The sequence below is a fragment of the Canis lupus genome, chromosome 28 (assembly GCF_003254725.2).
Source record: "Canis lupus dingo isolate Sandy chromosome 28, ASM325472v2, whole genome shotgun sequence".
In the NCBI taxonomy this organism is placed as follows: domain Eukaryota; kingdom Metazoa; phylum Chordata; class Mammalia; order Carnivora; family Canidae; genus Canis; species Canis lupus.
This window is the reverse complement of record NC_064270.1, coordinates 5,853,620-5,872,032: the sequence shown is the minus strand read 5'-3', so window position 1 is coordinate 5,872,032 and position 18,413 is coordinate 5,853,620. Positions and strand designations below refer to the sequence as shown.

Here is an 18,413-nt window from a genome sequence, read left to right as displayed (position 1 = left end):
TAAAACTCTAAACTTTGGGGGGGTATCTTCCCCATCAGACAGAAATAATTTGCAAGTTATCTACAATTAACATCTAATTTATAAAATCTGTGTCTCAATCAATGGCAAATAGTAAGTTAAATAAAGGTTCTTTCCCTAGAGAATAACGTGGTCCTTGGCTGGGTATGTCTGATAATTCTCCACCATAACATTGCAAGGACATGCCTTATTCTCAAGCACTGGCTAATTTTTCTTAACTGCTGACTGCAAAAAAACCTTGGCTGTACAAAACCCTCCTGCATGAGTTAGTCTTGATAGTGGCATACTCTATAGACCTAATAAAGCTCTTAAAATGCTGAGTACCAAGGCGTACACTGGTGGCTGGTGGCCGGCTCTATACTGTATTACTGTTATAGTATCCCTCATCCAGAACCTTAATAATTAATAATAATGATGGCTATAACACAATGTTCCAGATACCATGCTGAAGGCTTTACAAATTTTATCCTATTTTCTCTTCACATCAATCCTGTGAACTAGTTTGTATTACTAGTTCCACTTCTCAGATGAATAAACTGAATCACAGAGAATTAGTGAACTTTCCCCAAATCACAGTGGTGGTGGTAGTCAAATCCAGCTTATTTAGCTTGACAGCCCAAAGGCTTAACCACTCAACTACAACAGAGAAGCAATGGAAGAATTAGAAAAACAGGTATTGTCATATTGTCATCATCATCATCATCACAAGAGGACTTACGTGGCACTTTTTATATGCAGGCACTATGCTAAGCAATGAGAGTACAAAAACTTACCTATTTCTCACAACAATCCTATGGGGCAAATAGGCTGACTGTTCCCAATTTGTAGAAGAAGAAACAGAGGCAAAGAGAAGTTAAGTAGTTGCCCAAAGTCATTATACTAATGAGATGCAAGGCTGAAGGACAAACCTGGATAGTCTGGCTCCCAATTCCAAGACCCTCCCTTGAAGCCATGCTGCTTCCTGTAACAATTTAAAAAGCATAGTATAAGTAAGTAAACAGTCCTGACTCTTCAGAACCTCTGAGGTTGGAAATCACCACATTAAAGCACAGAACCATAACTAAATGTTCATTACTATAATCAAAAATCATCAAGAACAGATTAAAAGGTTTTCATTCAGCCTTGTTAAGAAGGCAAAAAAAGTAACACACTTAAAATTTCAACCAAGATGAGTTTCTAAAAAAAATGTTTTTCTGGAAAACTAACTTAATACAGAACAAATGAAGTATTACGGTAGCTTTTTAAAAATCCTTCTTCAGAAATTGTTTTTGTTCTCACAACTTTGGGGTTTCTCAGAATTCCCTCAGGGATTGTGGATGGTTGAGGGAGGAGGGGAGAAGACAGGACCCTCCTTCCCCACTCCACCTTCAAAAGAGTAGCTATGTTTATATTTTTTACATATTGGGTTTCCCCCAAAAACTTTCATTCTGATGGGACCCAGGCTCCCATGAGAACTAGGTCTGAGTGGGCAGCCTTTTGCAACTTTATAAAGCCTTTCCCCAATGCTTCCCCTAGCTTCCCAGAGGTTGTACTTCACAGCATTCCTCTTCTTGCTTCTTGAATCTCATGCCCTAAAAATGTTCCCACTTGACCTCACCTTACCATTCTCCTCTGTCAACAATAATCATGACTGCTGCTAACGTTTATCAAACTCCTCCCATTTCACATCATTTACTTCATGAGTGCTCTCAACAATCCTATGAATTAGGTTCTATTACTGTCCTCATTTTACAGAGGAGGAAACTGAGGCTTAATATGCCCACCATCCAATGACCAACGAGTGATGGGAGCAGGATGAAAAACTAGACGGCCCACTCCAAAGGCTCCCGACCAATTACCAGTACGTACCTTGCCGTACCTTGCCTCTTAGTCCGCATCATTCCATGTTTAAAATTTTGACTGAGACTTGCCATTAAAAACGAAAAACAAAACAAAAGACATCTTTCCTTCTGAGGTAGCCCTTTATAGCAGCATCTCTAACTGCTACAAATGCGAATGAACTTCTGTGTTCTTTCTGGCATGTATGTGTGCCTGGCCCACCAATCAGACTGTTTCTCAAAAAGAGGGACTATATCCCAGCTCTCTGCCTCCTACTCCCTCTTATATCCTCAAAGCTCTCCTCTCCATGGGGCAGGTGGCTTTCTGTGAGCCCCTGTGGCATTTATTCTGGCTCTGGGGACAGGCTGGGCCCAATCACTGAGTGAGCTGGGGATGCAGGGAAGCTAGTGCATCCCAGAAATTGCCCTCAGTCAAGGATGGATGGGGCAAGCTGCTGGACAAATATCCCAGCTTCTTTGCCCTCCCTTTGGATGGTGTTACTTTAATGTGTGTGCACTGTCTTCCTGAGATCCCCCCACCCCCGCCCAAGGGACTGATCACCAGGTACCCACGGAAGTACTTCTTTTGCAAATGCACCTTTGTTGGCTTCCTTCTCTTTCCTGTCCCACTTGCCCCCTTCTTTGCTGATATTTCTGGGGGAGAACCTATCATAGGAGCCACATACTCTTCAAATCCTTGTCTTAGGGTGTGTTTCTGGGGGAACCAAATTGAGATTTCCCTATGCTTTATTATTCCATTTCTCCATCCATTAAATAAGAGGGCTGGAGAGAAGATCTCTGTGGCCTCTTCAGGCTCAAAGGGCCTATGCTTTCAGTGAATTCAAGCAAATTTCATTTATGAACTAAAAGTAATAGCAGAAGTGACTTCTTACCAAAAGCACTGGGAGCTGTTGCTGCATCTGTGCTAACATGGAAGAAGTGGAGAGGCACCACCTAGACCCACCTTCAGGGAGGTCCTCTTGTCACATTTGCTGGGGCTGCTGTTGGCCTCCACAGAGATGACCTTTGCCGCAAAGGTCCTCTCTGCTCAAGGTCACATGGTTTCCTAAGGTAGCCCAATGTGCAATGACCTAGGGATGCTGGAGGGTAAAGGCCTGGCCATCTGAACTCAAGTCAAGACAACTCTGAAGAGCCATGCTAGCTCCAGCGACACCTCTGGGGCTGACTGAGGTCATCCCAGGGCTTGTACCACAGTTCCACTTCTCCTTCTTCCCCTTGTTTCCTTCCCATCCCCCAATAAACATGCTGAATGCTAAACTACACCTTGGAGTTGGCTTCCCAGAGAACCCAACCTGTGATGATCCCGTTTTAAAAGGTGTTTATTATGCCACAAAAGTCATAGACTCTTGAACTTGGCCCATGGAAGCAGGGATATTCTTGTTCAAGCTGTAAGATCAGGAAGTGGTAAAAAAGCTATTTAAAAAAAAATAAAATAAAATGAGGCAGACATAAGCCAGCCATGTATGAGATGCAGTTTCGGTTTCTGGACAAAACCAAGAAATATATAAAAGGTCAGCAGAGTCACTCAAACTGGAAGCTGAGGACTCAGATGTGGCAGTCACAGTGGGTGATAAGAGAGCAGCAAAACAAGAATGGCCTTGCCAAGGAGCAGAAGCAGGTCAAACAAAGCAAACACACCCCATCAAAAATCACAGGGGAGAATCCAAAAGAGGGCCCTCTATCTCAAGAGATGTCTAATCCATAAGAGGTATTATGCTGTGGTATGACAAAAACAAGTGCCATGCTGGGAATTCCCATTAATTAGGCTCAGTGTTGGATCACTGCTCCTGAAGAGGCCAGGGAGAGTCCCACAGTACTGACTGTAGGCAGGGCCATTACTGAGAATTCTCCCAACAACACCAAAAGTCAGAGAGGTCTCCCCAACCACAGGCACAACTGCCTCTGGAGAAGCCCATCATGTTGTTCTGCCTACCGTGTTGCCAAACTGGTGGCATCCAGTCACCTGCTCTCTGCTGGGCTTTGACCTTCTTGAGAGTAAGGATCGCAAGGGGTGGGTCAGGAGGGTGAGTAAAGTTTCAAACAAGGAAAGGTGACATCTGAGCAAAGACCAAAAAGAGATGAGGAGTTAGTCTTCTGGTTCTCTGAAGGAAGAGTGGTGATGAACACTCATGCACATGACATGCACAGGACATGGAAAGGCCAACCAGAGGAATGATACTGATGTCCAAATAGCAGCAAGGAGTCCAGGGTGACTGAGAACAGACCAGGTGCTGAAGTTAGAGAGAATAGAGGCCACACCACACAGGGCCTTCTGTGCCACTGTAAGGCCTCCTAATTGGGGAAGATGGGAACCATGGAAACATAACGAGATACAGTGATATGCTTGCTGATACTTCTATTCCCTTCTCTGGATTGATTTTTCTCCATAGGACTTCTCACTATCTGACAAATTATTTCTTGACTGTCTCAACCCACTAGAATGTGAACTCCATGAGGGCAGACAAGTTTTGTCTCTTTGATTAACTACCATAGACTCACCCACCCATGGCCTCACCCAGTGTCATGCACTTAATAATCAACATATATTGAATGAATGGATCATCTTGAGAAGAACCTGAAGAATTCTTTTATTTTTTTTAAGATTTATTTATTTGAGAGAGAGAGAGAGAAAGAGAGAGAGAGCATGCAAGCACAGAGAGGGGCAGAGGAAGAGAAAGAGAGAGAATCTCAAGCAGACTCCCTGCTGAGCATGGAGCCCAACTCAGGGCTTGATCCCACAATCCTCAGATTAGGACCTGAGCCAAAATCAAAAGTCAGACACTTAACTGACTGAGCCACCCAGGTGCCCCTGAAGAACTCTTTTCTAAATGGCAATATGAATCTAGGCAATAAAGAATAATTCTTCTGCTTCCTTGGAAGATGTATATTTAAATCAGTCATGTAAGGCCAAAACAATAAATTATTAGCTCTTTTAGGCACCAAGGCAAGGCCTTAAAACCAAGTATGTTTCTAATTTCTAAAAACTGGATGTCTAGATACAGGAGAAGATGACAGAAGCATCAGTAATTTGGAAAGTTTTATATTTATGGAATTCATTCATTAAATACACATTGAGTGGTAGTGTTTGTGAGGTGCTCAATGATGAGGTTTTAAATGAGTAAGATTTCAGAACTCTTGGCTTTCTGGGTGCTACAGGCCAGCCATTCTCAAGGCAGGAGGGAAGAAGAGGTGAGGGGCAGGGGAGACAGTATTTCCAAGCCATATTAGTTCCCAACCTGCAGGATACAAAAATGTTTGAGATTCACTGGTTTAAGATGATGTATTCTTTTGATATGTAGAGGTTTTCAACATACCAATAATTTATGACCCAGAAAGTTATTGTTGTTTTTTAATCAGTTTGTGTGCCTTTTGATAATACTTGTATTTCTGGATCAATCCACTGACTCAAAAATGTAACTAAAATGATTTGCATGTACAGTGGGAAAAAAGGTGTGGGGAAACATCACTGAAATTTAGTGAAAAAAATGAAAACAGGCTGATACGTGGGGAAGGAGGAGGAGGGAACAGGAGTGGTGCCGAACTGCTGAAGGAGTCAGTCAAGGGATCAATGGTGCAAGTTTCCCCTCTGGAAGTAAGATCCTACAATATACTCCTTACAACTATTTGTCCTTTTATCACTAAATCTAAAATTCTTTGTGAGCTTACACTAGTCACTTAACCTTGCTGGGTCTCACTGTTTGATTGTAAAAAGGGGACTACCTTACAAATCACACCTGCCAGGAGTTAAATAATAGGATACCTCCAGCAGTTAGCATGATGCCTAGACTTTGGTTAAGCTCTCAATAAATGTCAGCAGTCGTCGTGATGGTAATACCGCCCGTGAGACTTTATTTTCCCAAGATGTGGCACCAATATGTATGTCCCACTCCACATGTTCTATTTACAGTGTGGCACTCTTCAAGTGGGAGGTAGGTCTATGATCCTTTACAGGCAGGCCTGTGACTAAGGCAGAAGTGATCCTATGTGACTTGCAAGACTAGGTCATAAAAGGTGATATAGCTTTCCACTGGTTCTTTCTCTTTCAGGATGTGTGCCTTGGGCCATTAACAAATCTGGCTCCATTGATGCCTCTGTGCTGGAGAGACCACATGGAGAGGTCTCACAGAGTGAAGAACATGTTCAAGGAGACCAGGTGTCCCAGACCAGGCACCACATACGTGATGATCCCAGCCCCCAGCCCTTGAACTTGTCCTCCTGATGCCAAGTGAAATGAAGAGAGGCCACACCACTAACCAGATTGTAAGTTGCTGACACAAAGAAACTGTGTGGGAGATAGATGGTTGTTGTTGTTTTAAACTGTTAAGTTTTTGAGTGGCTTGTCACTCAGCATTACATAACCAGAACACTGCCTATCAACTCCCTCGTCCACTTCTAATACAGGAACCGTATCATCTGATTCTTCTGTTTAAAAAGGATTCAAGCAGGGCTCCTCCTCATGCACAGGGTAAGAAGAACCTGGAAGCTCCTGAATGGACCATGAGACTTGAAGGCAGGGCCTGCATCTTGCCCACCAGTGAATCCCAAAGCCTCAGCAGCTGCTCATCTAGGAGGTGGCTTCACTGGGCAAGATAAGCCACGCAGCATGGAAAAAAGTGACCAAGAAGATGAGTGATGAAAGCCACACATCCAATGAGTATAGACTTTAGTCACATGGTCCTGAGGATACTACTGTCAAGCCACCCTCATGGAACCTTAGCTGTATCCTTGTCTCATCCCTAGGAACCTGCTGAGCATTCTACATAAGCACAGTCCTGAGATGGACTTCACACCCTGGGGGTGACACCTGACTGGTAGGGAACAGGATCAAGTGCATGGAAGTAAATTACCTCTCCTTCACTCTGTCTTACCACTGGATAATTCTAAGGCATGTTCTTGGACAATCAGTCCCCTGTGAGATCACATCCCAGCTGTCAACAGTGGTGATCAAGTGGCTGAATGAACCTTAAATTGGGTTTCCTTCTTCCCCTCTTAACTCTTCCCAGGTCCAAATCCTGTTCTTTGGGATTCCCCCTCAAAATAAATGAATTGTCTATAAATTTGTCCACATTCTGATATTCAGGGGTAGGATAGCATTTAAATTTGATTTAGAAAAATATGACATATTCAACGATTTAGGAATATTAATAATCTTGTAAGGCCAGCTATCTTCTAGGAATCTAGGTAGGGATAGAAATGATAAGAAAAATGAAATACTGGGCTTTCTTGTATAATTCCACTTGAAATTTTCCTTAGTATTTGGCTTTTTTTCTTTTACTTTGGAGGGAGAAGGTATATAGTTATTAGGAGGCATTTTTCTCAAATGTGTGTGGTGGCATTTACTCCTTTAAATTCATGGGATCCCTGGGTGGCGCAGCGGTTTGGCGCCTGCCTTTGGCCCAGGGCGCGATCCTGGAGACCCGGGATCGAATCCCACATCGGGCTCCCGGTGCATGGAGCCTGCTTCTCCCTCTGCCTGAGTCTCTGCCTCTCTCTCTCTCTCTCTCTCTCTCTCTCTCTGTGACTATCATAAATAAATAAAAAAAAAATTAAAAAAAAAATTCATGACCGTAAACTTCTAACAGGCTTTTAATGCTGCCAGGTGACCCTGCTCCGTGTCCCTGGTCTCTTAAGTCACCCAAACCACCTTCCCCATCCTCATTCTCATCTGCTTCCCATTCCTTTGAGACAATGGGAGCCACACACCCTGTGGCCACATTTACCCACCCTGTACTCTCTGCCTTCTGTCCAGGCACCATAAAGAACTCATTCTCCTACTGAAGGAGGCGGCCAACCTGTGCCCTCAAGATCATCCTTCTGGGCTCCTCTCTTTTGCAACTAAACTTTTTGTGAGCATTGCCACATTCTTAATCTCACTAACCTATCAGCGACATTTGTCATAAGCAACCACTCCTTCCTCTTTGATATGTTTTCTTCACTTGCTTTCCAGGACACTTCCCTCTCTTCATTTGGCCCTTACCTCTTTGGTTGGTCATTCTTGGTGTGCTTTGCTACTCCTTTTTTTCTCCCTGACCTCTTGAGCTGAGTGCCAACTGTTTGGGGCTTTGTCCTCTTCTCTGTCTCTATTCATTCTATCGGTGATCTCATTCAGTCTCACAGTGTTAAGTGCCATCTCTATGCTTTCAACACCTCCAGACTTATATCTAACGGCTTACCCTGTTTGTTTTCGATGGCTGCTGTAACGAAGTACCACGAATTTAATGACTTAAGACAACATAAATTTATTATCTTATAGTCTGTAGGTCAGGTATGGGCCTGACTGGGCTAAAGTCAAGATGCTGGCAGGGCTGTGTGGTTTGTTTTTTTTTTTTTTTACCCTGAGGCTCTAGAAAAGAAGGCATTTCTCTTCTATCTTCAGCTTCTAGAGGCCATCTACATATTCCTCAGCCAGTGGTCCCCTTCCAACATCTTCAAAGCCAGCAACATTCCTTATTCCTCTGACCATTCTTCCAGAGCCACATCTCCCTCCTACCACCACAGAAAATGGTAGGAGGATTCATGTAGGTCCTTGAGTTAAACACATTTGCAAAGTCCCTCTTGCTACACTAAGGTGATATATTCATAAGTTCTGAGGGTTAGGATGTGGACATCTTTGGAAGTCATTACTCTGTTACCAAACTATGCATCTTCAATTGGATGTCTAAAAGGCAACCTACTGATGGAATGTTCAAAGTGAACTTTAATTCTTCCCTCCACCCACAGCTTTCCACATCTCAGCTGACAGCACCTTCATCTTTCCTATTATTCAGGTCCCAGATTACAGAATCATCTTTCACTACTCTCTCTCTCTCTCTCTCATATCTCACATATAAGTCACAAAGAAATAGACTTTGTCTTTAAAATAGATCTAGAATCTGACCACTTCTCATCATCTCTGCTACCACTGGTCTAAGCCACCACCATCTTGTGTCAGGATTTCTACTATCACTTCCTAACTGGTCTCCTGGCTTCTCCCCTCCAGCCTACTGTCAGAGTAGCCAGCAAGATCTTCTTAACAATTAAATCAAATTATATCACTTTTTTGATCAAAATGGTGCAATGACTCTGAGCTCATTTGGAATTACAGCCAAAACCCTTTATGGTCTCCACCCTCTGCCACAGTTGCCTTTCTGACCTCATCTCCTACTGCTCACCTCCTTATTCTCTTCATTCCAGCCACACTCGCCACCTGCTCCATCTCTACCACCCCAAGCAGACCTCTCAAGTTCTAAGAGCCTTAGAACTTGGCTCTTATTGTTCTCTCTGCCTGGAAGATTCTCTTCCCAATTATCAGTCTGGCTAACTTCCTTGTTCCCTGTATTAGTTTTCTATTGCTACTGTGAGCCATTACTACAGATTCAGTGGCTTAAAACAACATCTATTATCTCATAGTTCTGTAGCTCAGAAGTTCTGGTACAGCGTGGCTCAGCTGGGTCCACTGCACAGTCTCAAAAGGCCAAAATCAAGGTGTCAGCAGGGCTGCACTACTTTATGAAGTCTCTGAGGAGAAACCTGCTTTTGGGCTTATCCAGGTTATCGGCCAGGGCCAGATTCAGTCTCTTGGAACTGTAGTTCCTAGGTCCCGTTCCCTCACTATCAGTTGGAGGCTACTCTTTGCTCCTGGAGGCTCCTTCCTTCCTCCTCATGCTTTCCATGCTTCCACCCTCCAGTGCTGTGGGCTGAGTCTCTCTCACATTTCAACCTCAGCCACATCTCTCTGATTCCAAGCATTACTCTACCTTCAAGGGCTCTCTGATTAGATTGGGTCACCCAAGATAGTCCAGGATGGTCTTCATATTTTAAGGTCTGTAACTTTAATTAAAGGTTGAAAGTCCTTTTTGCCATGTAACTTAACCCATCTACAGATTCTAGGAATTAAGGCATGATGTCTTTGAGGGCCATTCTGCCCTCCACAACCTCCTTTCCTGACCATGGTATCTATACTCTCCCCACCCACCTTTCATTGTCCTTTTCCTGCTGAACTTTTTCTATTTTCCATAGCTTTTATCACTTTATAACAAACTATATAACAAATATTTATCATGTTTATTATTTTTTTCTTCCTTGCTAGAAAATAAACTCCATTAGGTCAAGGATGTTTGTTTTGTTCCCTGATAATCCAAAGACTACCTGGTACTCAGTGACTATTTTTTTGAATAAATAAATAAACTTATCCTATCGATAGGTGAAATATCCTCTAACCACACTTCCACAGATTGTTTTTTAGTTTCAATGGTTTTAATACACTAATCAGAACAAAGATTCTTGATTGATAATGAGGAATATAGGTAAATATCAAATAACTTTCTTAATATTGCCTCATAGCTGAGGTCAACAGTATCTAACCAGCTCAGTTCTCACTAACCAGCTCAGTTCTCACAGCAATGCTTGCTGAAAAATAAAAAGTCAGTTATTTTACAAAAATAAGCGTGCCTTATTTTTATGCCATTATCCAGGTACACAAGCAAAACAATGGAGTTGTTGAAGTCACCTGGTCTCAAACTGTACAAAAAAATAAATGGACTACAATCTTCATAGATGCTTTTTAAAAACCTCTACAAAGGCTTGTGGGTAGAAAAATGAACATTATTGGTTTGAGGAAGCACCTTGGAAAGAACTAAGGTGTGCTGGGGTTTAAGGTGACTGATTGCCATCACTCAGTCTAGGGCTAGAGAGATAGCAAAGCCATAAAGGAAAAAAAAAAAAAAAGACATTTTAGAAACCAAATCCAAACATTACAGAGGAGGAAACTGAGGCTCAGAGAGGGTAAGTGACTCATCTAATCACACAGAGCTGGGTCAGTGATATGATACTTTGGATATATATTATTACAGAACAGAGAGAAAATTTGACTGTTAACTCTCTAGGCATTTAAAAGGTTCATTTAATGAGCTGATTCTCTGCTTCAAAGAGCTGGATCCAGCACAGATGCTCACAGACAGGGAGATTCTGCCTACCAGCCCTGTATTTGGCCCAACTAGGTCAAGAGATCTCAATTCAGGTTGAGTGCTGCAGAGTGGGGACAGTCCTTGAGGGGCATGGCATGGCCACAGACCTTGCAACCTCAGAGTGATTCCCTTTGGACATCACTGCACTGAGGACGGGCTTCTCATGCAACACATCAAGAAATCAAAGGACCTAAGGGAGAAAAAGTAATGATATCTGATGAGATTATCTATATGTTAATGGATAAAAATAACTGTTACCTAAGGATCTTGGAAGAAGCCTCTAAGTATTTTACAGATATGGATTTGTTGCCAGTAGAACAAGTAAAAATGAAGGAAAGTATATTTTAAGGGGAGAATGCAAGGCATTATTTTGAATGGGGGTCTCACACAAACACAAAAGACAGCAGGAACTCGTGCAAAATAGTTTCTAATTTACCAAATCACCACCTTCTGCTTTCTGAATACCTACAACAGGAATACAAAAGAGCATGATAATTCAGATCTATATTTGAAACAAGAGACAAGACCTTGTTTGATATTTCTTCAGACAATGTTTCATTCACTTTCGAGCATTCGGCATTAAGAAGAAAAATCAAGAAATTGGTTTATTACGGCAATGTATGGAGTGACTTATTGAATGAGAGAGCATCAATATGCAGAAGGAGAAAATAAATCTATTTTTGGAATCACCAATCAACTTTCCTCACCATGGTTACAGGCCATGTTTCATAACTTTAAAGAATCATAGATGATTCAAAATGACCTTGGTAATAATTTAGACCAAATCTCATATTTTATCCACAGAGAAACTGAAGCTTAGAGAGGTGGGGAAGATCATCTGACTACACAACCCTTTAATGACACATCACAACAACAGAACTCAAGCCCCCACCCCCATCCTGTGTACTCATGGGGAAAAAATGTGAAACCATTACCTCAGGAAGAGGGTACCCCTCAATTTCTCTCGGGGTTTTATTAATTTGCAAACTATATGAAATTGTTTTGGCAGTTAACATCTCCATGTTTCTACATGATTTGAAAGACCTTTTCAAAACTACATGTTTCTACTCATAACTTCAACACAACTTGAAAATACAGATCTGTTCAATACTCATATGTTTCTTAGGGTTATAATCTATTCCCTACTAGCCAAGGGGGCCCATCTGAAAGAGAACAGATGAGCCAGGTGTACTGTGCAGACCTCTATGAAGTCTTATTTACTATTTATTCATACTCTTTGGTCTCTAACTTTCCTCTATTTTTATGTGGATATGTATGTATACACACATATATACACACATGTACATATATGTGTATATTTGGACAATTATTAACTTGGATATTTAGTAGAGGTAGATCAATTCAAAATCAAAAAAATAAAATTTTTTATGTCATATACTACTATGGAATTCATTTTTAAAATGACCTGCAGGGGATCCCTGGGTGGTGCAGCGGTTTGGCGCCTGCCTTTGGCCCAGGGCGCGATCCTGGAGACCTGGGATTGAATCCCACATCGGGCTCCCGGTGCATGGAGCCTGCTTCTCCCTCTACCTATGTCTCTGCCTCTCTCTCTCTCTCTCTTTCTCTCTCTGTGACTATCATAAATAAATAAAAATTAAAAAAATTAAAAATTAAAAAATAAAATAAAATAAAATGACCTGCAATCCAGTAGGAGCAGGTTCTGAACACTTCACAGAGAAAGCTTGTGTTAGTGTATATGGCATTTATTATATGTGTCTACTATGCCCCAGGCTCTGTATTGTGAACTGGAATATCAAAAGATCATGCTCCTGCCCTTACTGAGTTCACAATCTAGCAGGCCCAGGTGTGAACAGATGGTGTGGTAAGTGCAGTACCAGCGGCTGGTTATTGGAAGAACGGGGGCAGAATGGATGAAGATGATCAAATACCACAGGAATGAAGGCAGAATATCTGGAAAAAGGAGATAGGTATCAATTGGGGTTTCTCAAAGGAGGAGAAAGACTTTTCTGGGCAAAGAAGAGAAAAGAAGTGTTGTAGATGGAGGACCCAGCACACACAAAGGTCAAGACAAGAAGTGGAGTGGCTTAGTCAAGAACCTGGCAGAATGAGAAGCTCCACCTCCGCTGCATCTGTAATTCTGCAGTCGTGCTAACTGGCCTCACTCTACATCCATGTCCCCTGCCAGCAGTCACACCTAACCCTCAGGCCATCTCCTGTCCCCTTCTCTTAAACCACTCATTCATGCCTTTCCCTTTCTCTTCAAGCTTCCAATACTTCCTCCCCAATCCTCAAGCTCAGCTAAGGAATGAATATACTGCCATCCAGAGAAGTGACAGGTGATGAGGGTGGAGAAAGGGGAGGGCCAGGTTGGGGGCTCTACCTGACACTCGGGAGATGTGGATTTTCTCCTCATACAAGGGAGAACCATTGATTCACCTCCATAAGAGACGACTCGGGCAGAGGAACTGGAAGGGGCAGGACTGGAAGGAGTGAGGTCCAGGGAGGAAATTAAGATGAATGAGAAGTAATGAGAATCTGACTGAAGTCAGTGGTCACAAAGCAGACAAGATAATGTTAAGGAAATAAAATCGAAGGCCTATTTTATGACTGAATCAGGTGGGGAGGTGGAGGATTCCAATGTCATAGCAGCATAATTATATTTAACTTCAGTCCACTGATTTTAAAGCTTATTTTTTAAAGCTTATTTTTTAAAGCTTATTTTTTCCAAGAAATTTTAATATACATAATTTTAATATACATAAAACTGTATTATTTGCTTCTAGGGTCATCCTTGTGATAATAATAAAACAATTAACATTTGAACTGGGTTAAGGCCTATGACTTTTGAGCAAATTGAATCATCAATCTGCCATTAGCATTGGAAGCTCCTGAGAACAGCAGTCCCTTCATCAGAATGCTGTCACTGAAATTTTTAGGACAAGACCCAAAAGTAAATGCATATAAAATACTCTAAACTTTTCTAAATAATTGGCAAAGGAAAAATATAAATACATACCAGAATTCTGGTTCTGCAGAAACTTTGCAAGTACATATATTTATAGACAAACATATACATAGAAATAGTAAGAAGCAAATTTATAGACTTCTCTGGAGAAAACATAAAGCATCAAAGTTTATAACATACTTTTCCCATAATCTCTTACTGAAAGGATGTAGAAAATAGAATCCCCTGAATGAAGAGACACCAACTTTGTATTTGTTCATCACTTCAAATCTCATTCTGTATCAGGTGACAATTTTAATGAAAAGGCCACTTTTTTCCCCCTAGATATGTCCCCCACTGATAGCCACCTCCACTTCATCTTTAGGAACCTAGCAATCCAAGAGGAGTCTCTTCTCCATGGACCACATCTGTAAAGCAAGTGTATCCACATCATAAAGGCTATATCAGGTGTTTCCCAGATTGCTACAAAGTCCACTCCTGAAAATCTTCACCTATGAGTCACAACAAATGTGGGCAGAACTTCTAATTCTAATAGAGTTCTCAACTTTATTTGCACATTAGTGTCACTTCGGGAGTTAAAACAAACACACACTTGCACACTTGTATATATCATGTCAGGGCCTCACCCTAGACCAGATAAATCAGAATCACAAAGGATAGGTTCAAGAAGCACCCAGATGATTCTAATAAGCAATAAAGGCTGAGAACCACTAGCTAGATCCTTGCTTCTTTAAGTGTGGTCTGCAGGCCAGCTGCATCTCCTGGGAGCTTATTAGAAATGCCAAATCTCGGGTCCCACTTGAGATCGACTGAATTGAAATCTGCAGTTAATGCCATCCACAGTGATTTGTGTGCACAGTAAACTGTGAAAAGCATTGGCCTAGGAGAGTCTTGCATCAAGTGGGCAAACTCCAAATAAGACTTACTGAGGAGATGAACCAATCCCTCACCTTATAGATCATACTTTGGCTTTGCTGTATAAATGTACTAAATGTGAAGTAATCCCTCAGACACCAGTCAAAACAGCTCCCTACACTGGACAGAATGCTAGAGGTAAGTCTTATTGCTATATGGAGTAGGACATTATCTTGATGTGAAATGACTATAAGCAAGTCACTGACACACCTGATTCATAAGCAGTTGAATCTATGGAGGCAGGGAATGAGACTGAGGAAAGGTACAAAGGAAACCATAACTCTCCGTAATTACTAATATTTTTATAAACCTAAAGTTTGTCAGATTTTTTTTTAAAGAATTTTTCCCTTGGAGTCTAAAATGTTTCTATTCTCCAAACAACGCCACTTCTTTTAGATGTACAAATTCTCTGTAGTCAAAGGTTCAATGCAACAAGACCCCCACCCTTGGGAAATGACATAATTTTTACATTCCTTCATCTCTTGCTTGATAACCACCCAAGAGTTCCCTCAAAGAAAACTAGAAAGCCATGAAAATTGCTGGTGATCCCAGATACAAAATGGAAATGCTGCTATTGGTGAACATCTGATAGACTACAGCTGGGAGAGGCAGGGACAGAACCCAAGGGAGGTGGAAGAACTTGAGGACAACCTGAGGGTGCAGCTGATTTAGTCCCAAGAGGCAACACTGAAGGTAAAGAAATAACCAAATGACATTAAGTTCAAATTTACTTGAAGTGGAGCTCCAAAATTATTCCAGAGGCAATTCAAGATAAGGTCATCAATTTAAGTAGTTTCTATAAAACAAAAGGAAACAAATATTGGCTCCCTCTGTAGCCACCCTCATTATTCATGGTCATCCAAATGACCTCTCCCATGTCTCCCTTTCTTTTCTCCTACTCTTCTAACCTAAAATAGAGTGTATCAGTTCAGAACTGAGAGAGAGCAAAGATTTGATTTGCAGCAGAAGCAGAGAGACAGAGAAGCAGAGAAATAGAAAGAGAATGGGAAGAATACAAGAAACATTTAAGAAGCAGCAAAGTGGGGCACCTGGGTGGCTCAATGGTTAAGTATCTGCCTTTGGCTCAGGTCATGATCCCAGCATCCTGGGATCAAGTCCTGCATCAGGCTCCCCTCAGGGAGCCTGCTTCTCCCTCCGCCTAGGTCTCTGCCTCTCTTTCTGTGTCTCTCATGAATAAACAAAATCTTTAAAATAATAATAATAATAATAATAATAATAATAATAATAATAATAATAGCAGCAGCAAAGGTGTTCAAACTATTTAGCTAGGAGTTAGCCTGAGCCATGCATCAGAGGCTGATGGGATTCTTTTAAAAATTACTGATTGCCAGGGACCCACACAAAGCCAAGTAAGTAAGAATCTTGGGACAGAGGGAGTCATCTGAATTTTTAAAAAGCTCCCTCAAATGATTCTGAGACAGACAGAGGGTTGGAATCTCAGTTGTGAGGGAGGAGTCTAACATCAAAACATCACTTCTTAACTTTTAAGGTATATTTTTTAAAGTTCTAGCAACATATAAATCATTCCCTAATCCACATAATAGCACTGCCTACTTTTTTCTTACTAATTTTATATCGGTCAACCTAACTCATACAGATTACTTTAAAATACATAGAACACAGGGATCCCTGGGTGGCTCAGTGTGATCCTGGAGACCCGGGATCGAGTCCCGCATGGGGCTCCCTGCATGGAGCCTGCAGCTCCCTCTGCCTGTGTCTCTGTCTCTGTCATGAATAAATAAATAAATAAATTTTTAAAAATAAATAAAATACATAGAACACTACCATGTTTAACATGAAAATACGGCAGCAGCCCGGCTTGCCTCATTGCCATCCCCACACCCATTTCCTAAAGGCAAACTGCTTTTAAAACTTCTATCTCTTCTGATATTAAATTTCATATTCCTAAGCCCACCTGTAATTCATAAAATAAGAATGAGCCTATAAAAATAATCATTAGAGAATAAGAAATAGATATTACAAATTAAAAGTAAGGTGGCCCAAAAAATCATTGGAAGGAGAAGATAAAGCAGAAATATGAGCAAAAAGATGGAAGAAGAGAAGAAACACCATCAGAGGATCAGTCCAGGAGGCATTCCATCATATTAGTCTTACATTCCATCATACTAGAAAGAGTCTATCTGCATTCAAGAATATGGTACTAAAAAGCTGATTTGCAAGCTGCATCCTCATGGAGTTGAGGAAGAGGGAAGAGGGCCTGGTGGATTCACTTTATGAAGAATGGGTAGTCAGTCAGTTTTTTTCAGTGTGGGCCCTCAAATGTCAGCATTCATAGGTGTTTCCTCTGGCGCTCAGCACTCTTCATACACAGAGAAGAGTCCTTCACTCTCTTGTCTGGGTGGGTAATTACCTCACTCTCCTAGGACTGGGTGGAGGAAAGAGCTCAGGGTTTCACTGTTTAGTATGCAGAGTTTCATTAAATTCCTGTTTTCACTGAGCATTTCACCTTTACCTTTTTTTTTTTTTTTTTTTTGTGCATGGTAGCTCTAAATCCAGAAATGCTAATTTACTTCGACTTCTCCAGAAAGAAATGTCCCATCTCCAGCAAGGGCTTCATCTTACTGTATGGGATGGAGAGAGTGAACTCAGGGGCTAGTCCCTTTCACAAACCCCCCTGATCTTCAGCCCTGCACGAGAGCCTCTCATTCCAGAGCCTTCCCGGGATTCTGGGAGAGAAACTGGCTGTTTCTTCCCAGCATCTATTCCTAACTTCCCTGAGGCACTTAAGTCCCAACTTTCTGAGTCCACTGGCACAGATCTGTTTGCTCTGCATCCTCCATAAACATATTGATGTCTCCCATCTGCTACTACCTCTTCTCACATCCACTCCATTACAGGGGGTTTGGGCAGGGGCTGATGTAAACACACATTCAGCCTACCAAATGCTAAGTCCTCACAGCAAAATCTGACCACCACAGAAACTGCCCCAAAAGATGAGCCTTCTTAATCAATTTTTTTTCAAACACTAATAGATTTTCTGTTTCTATAGATACACCAGATCAGCTAAGATACTTTTCTGGTTATTTTATTTTATTTATATTTTAAAGATTTTATTTGTTCATGAGAGACAGAAAGAGAGAGAGAGGCAGGGACACAGGCCGAGGGAGAAGCAGGCTCCGACGTGGGACTTGATCCCAGGAACTCCAGGATCACACCCTGGGCTGAAGGCGGGCACTAAACCGCTGAGCCACCCAGGGATCCCCACTTTTCTGGTTATTTTAATGTTTATCATCATTTTCTCTTTCTCATCATAAAAAGTCTAGTCCAAGAGAATCCTTTTCTGTGTACCACAAAGACTTTTTATTTACTGACTCTTTAATTTAGCCTTAAAAGACAGAAGAATTCAGAATACTAGACTATGATTAAACAAAGAAAATACAGATGTTTCATGCAATAAACCTGTTTTCACTGACTCCTTCTTGCTACTTCAATCTAGCCTACAATGGCCTGAACTGAAAGGTATTTGCCTCAGTAATGGTAAAGTGTTTTCCAAGACGACCCTTTGACTACTGCACACAGTCATCTCCAATACTGGAATCTTAGCTGTTTTGCTTCTAAAGATAGGCAGCAAAGGAGGAATGATTGGAAAGTTAAAAATATATTTAAGCATGAGGACTTTTCTCACATCCAAATAATCACAATCTTTTCACTCCCATCCAAAAGACACAAATCTGAAGACTCTTAACCTGAAGACTTTGATCTTTAAGG

General features: G+C 41.5%; 1 protein-coding gene across 5 annotated transcripts in view; it reads right to left on the bottom strand.

Moving 5' to 3' along the window:
* The window catches only part of PCGF5 (polycomb group ring finger 5), a 127,175-nt gene that overhangs the window by 99,530 nt on the left and 9,232 nt on the right, over positions 1–18,413 (bottom strand). The window contains exon 1 of one of the 5 annotated variants that reach the window (XM_035708060.2): positions 927–976. The exons of the other annotated variants lie outside the window; for them this stretch is intronic. The gene's annotated coding sequence lies outside the window, so the exon portion shown is untranslated. Of the gene's footprint in view, positions 1–926; positions 977–18,413 lie in introns of those variants that run through there. 5 annotated transcript variants of the gene reach the window in all.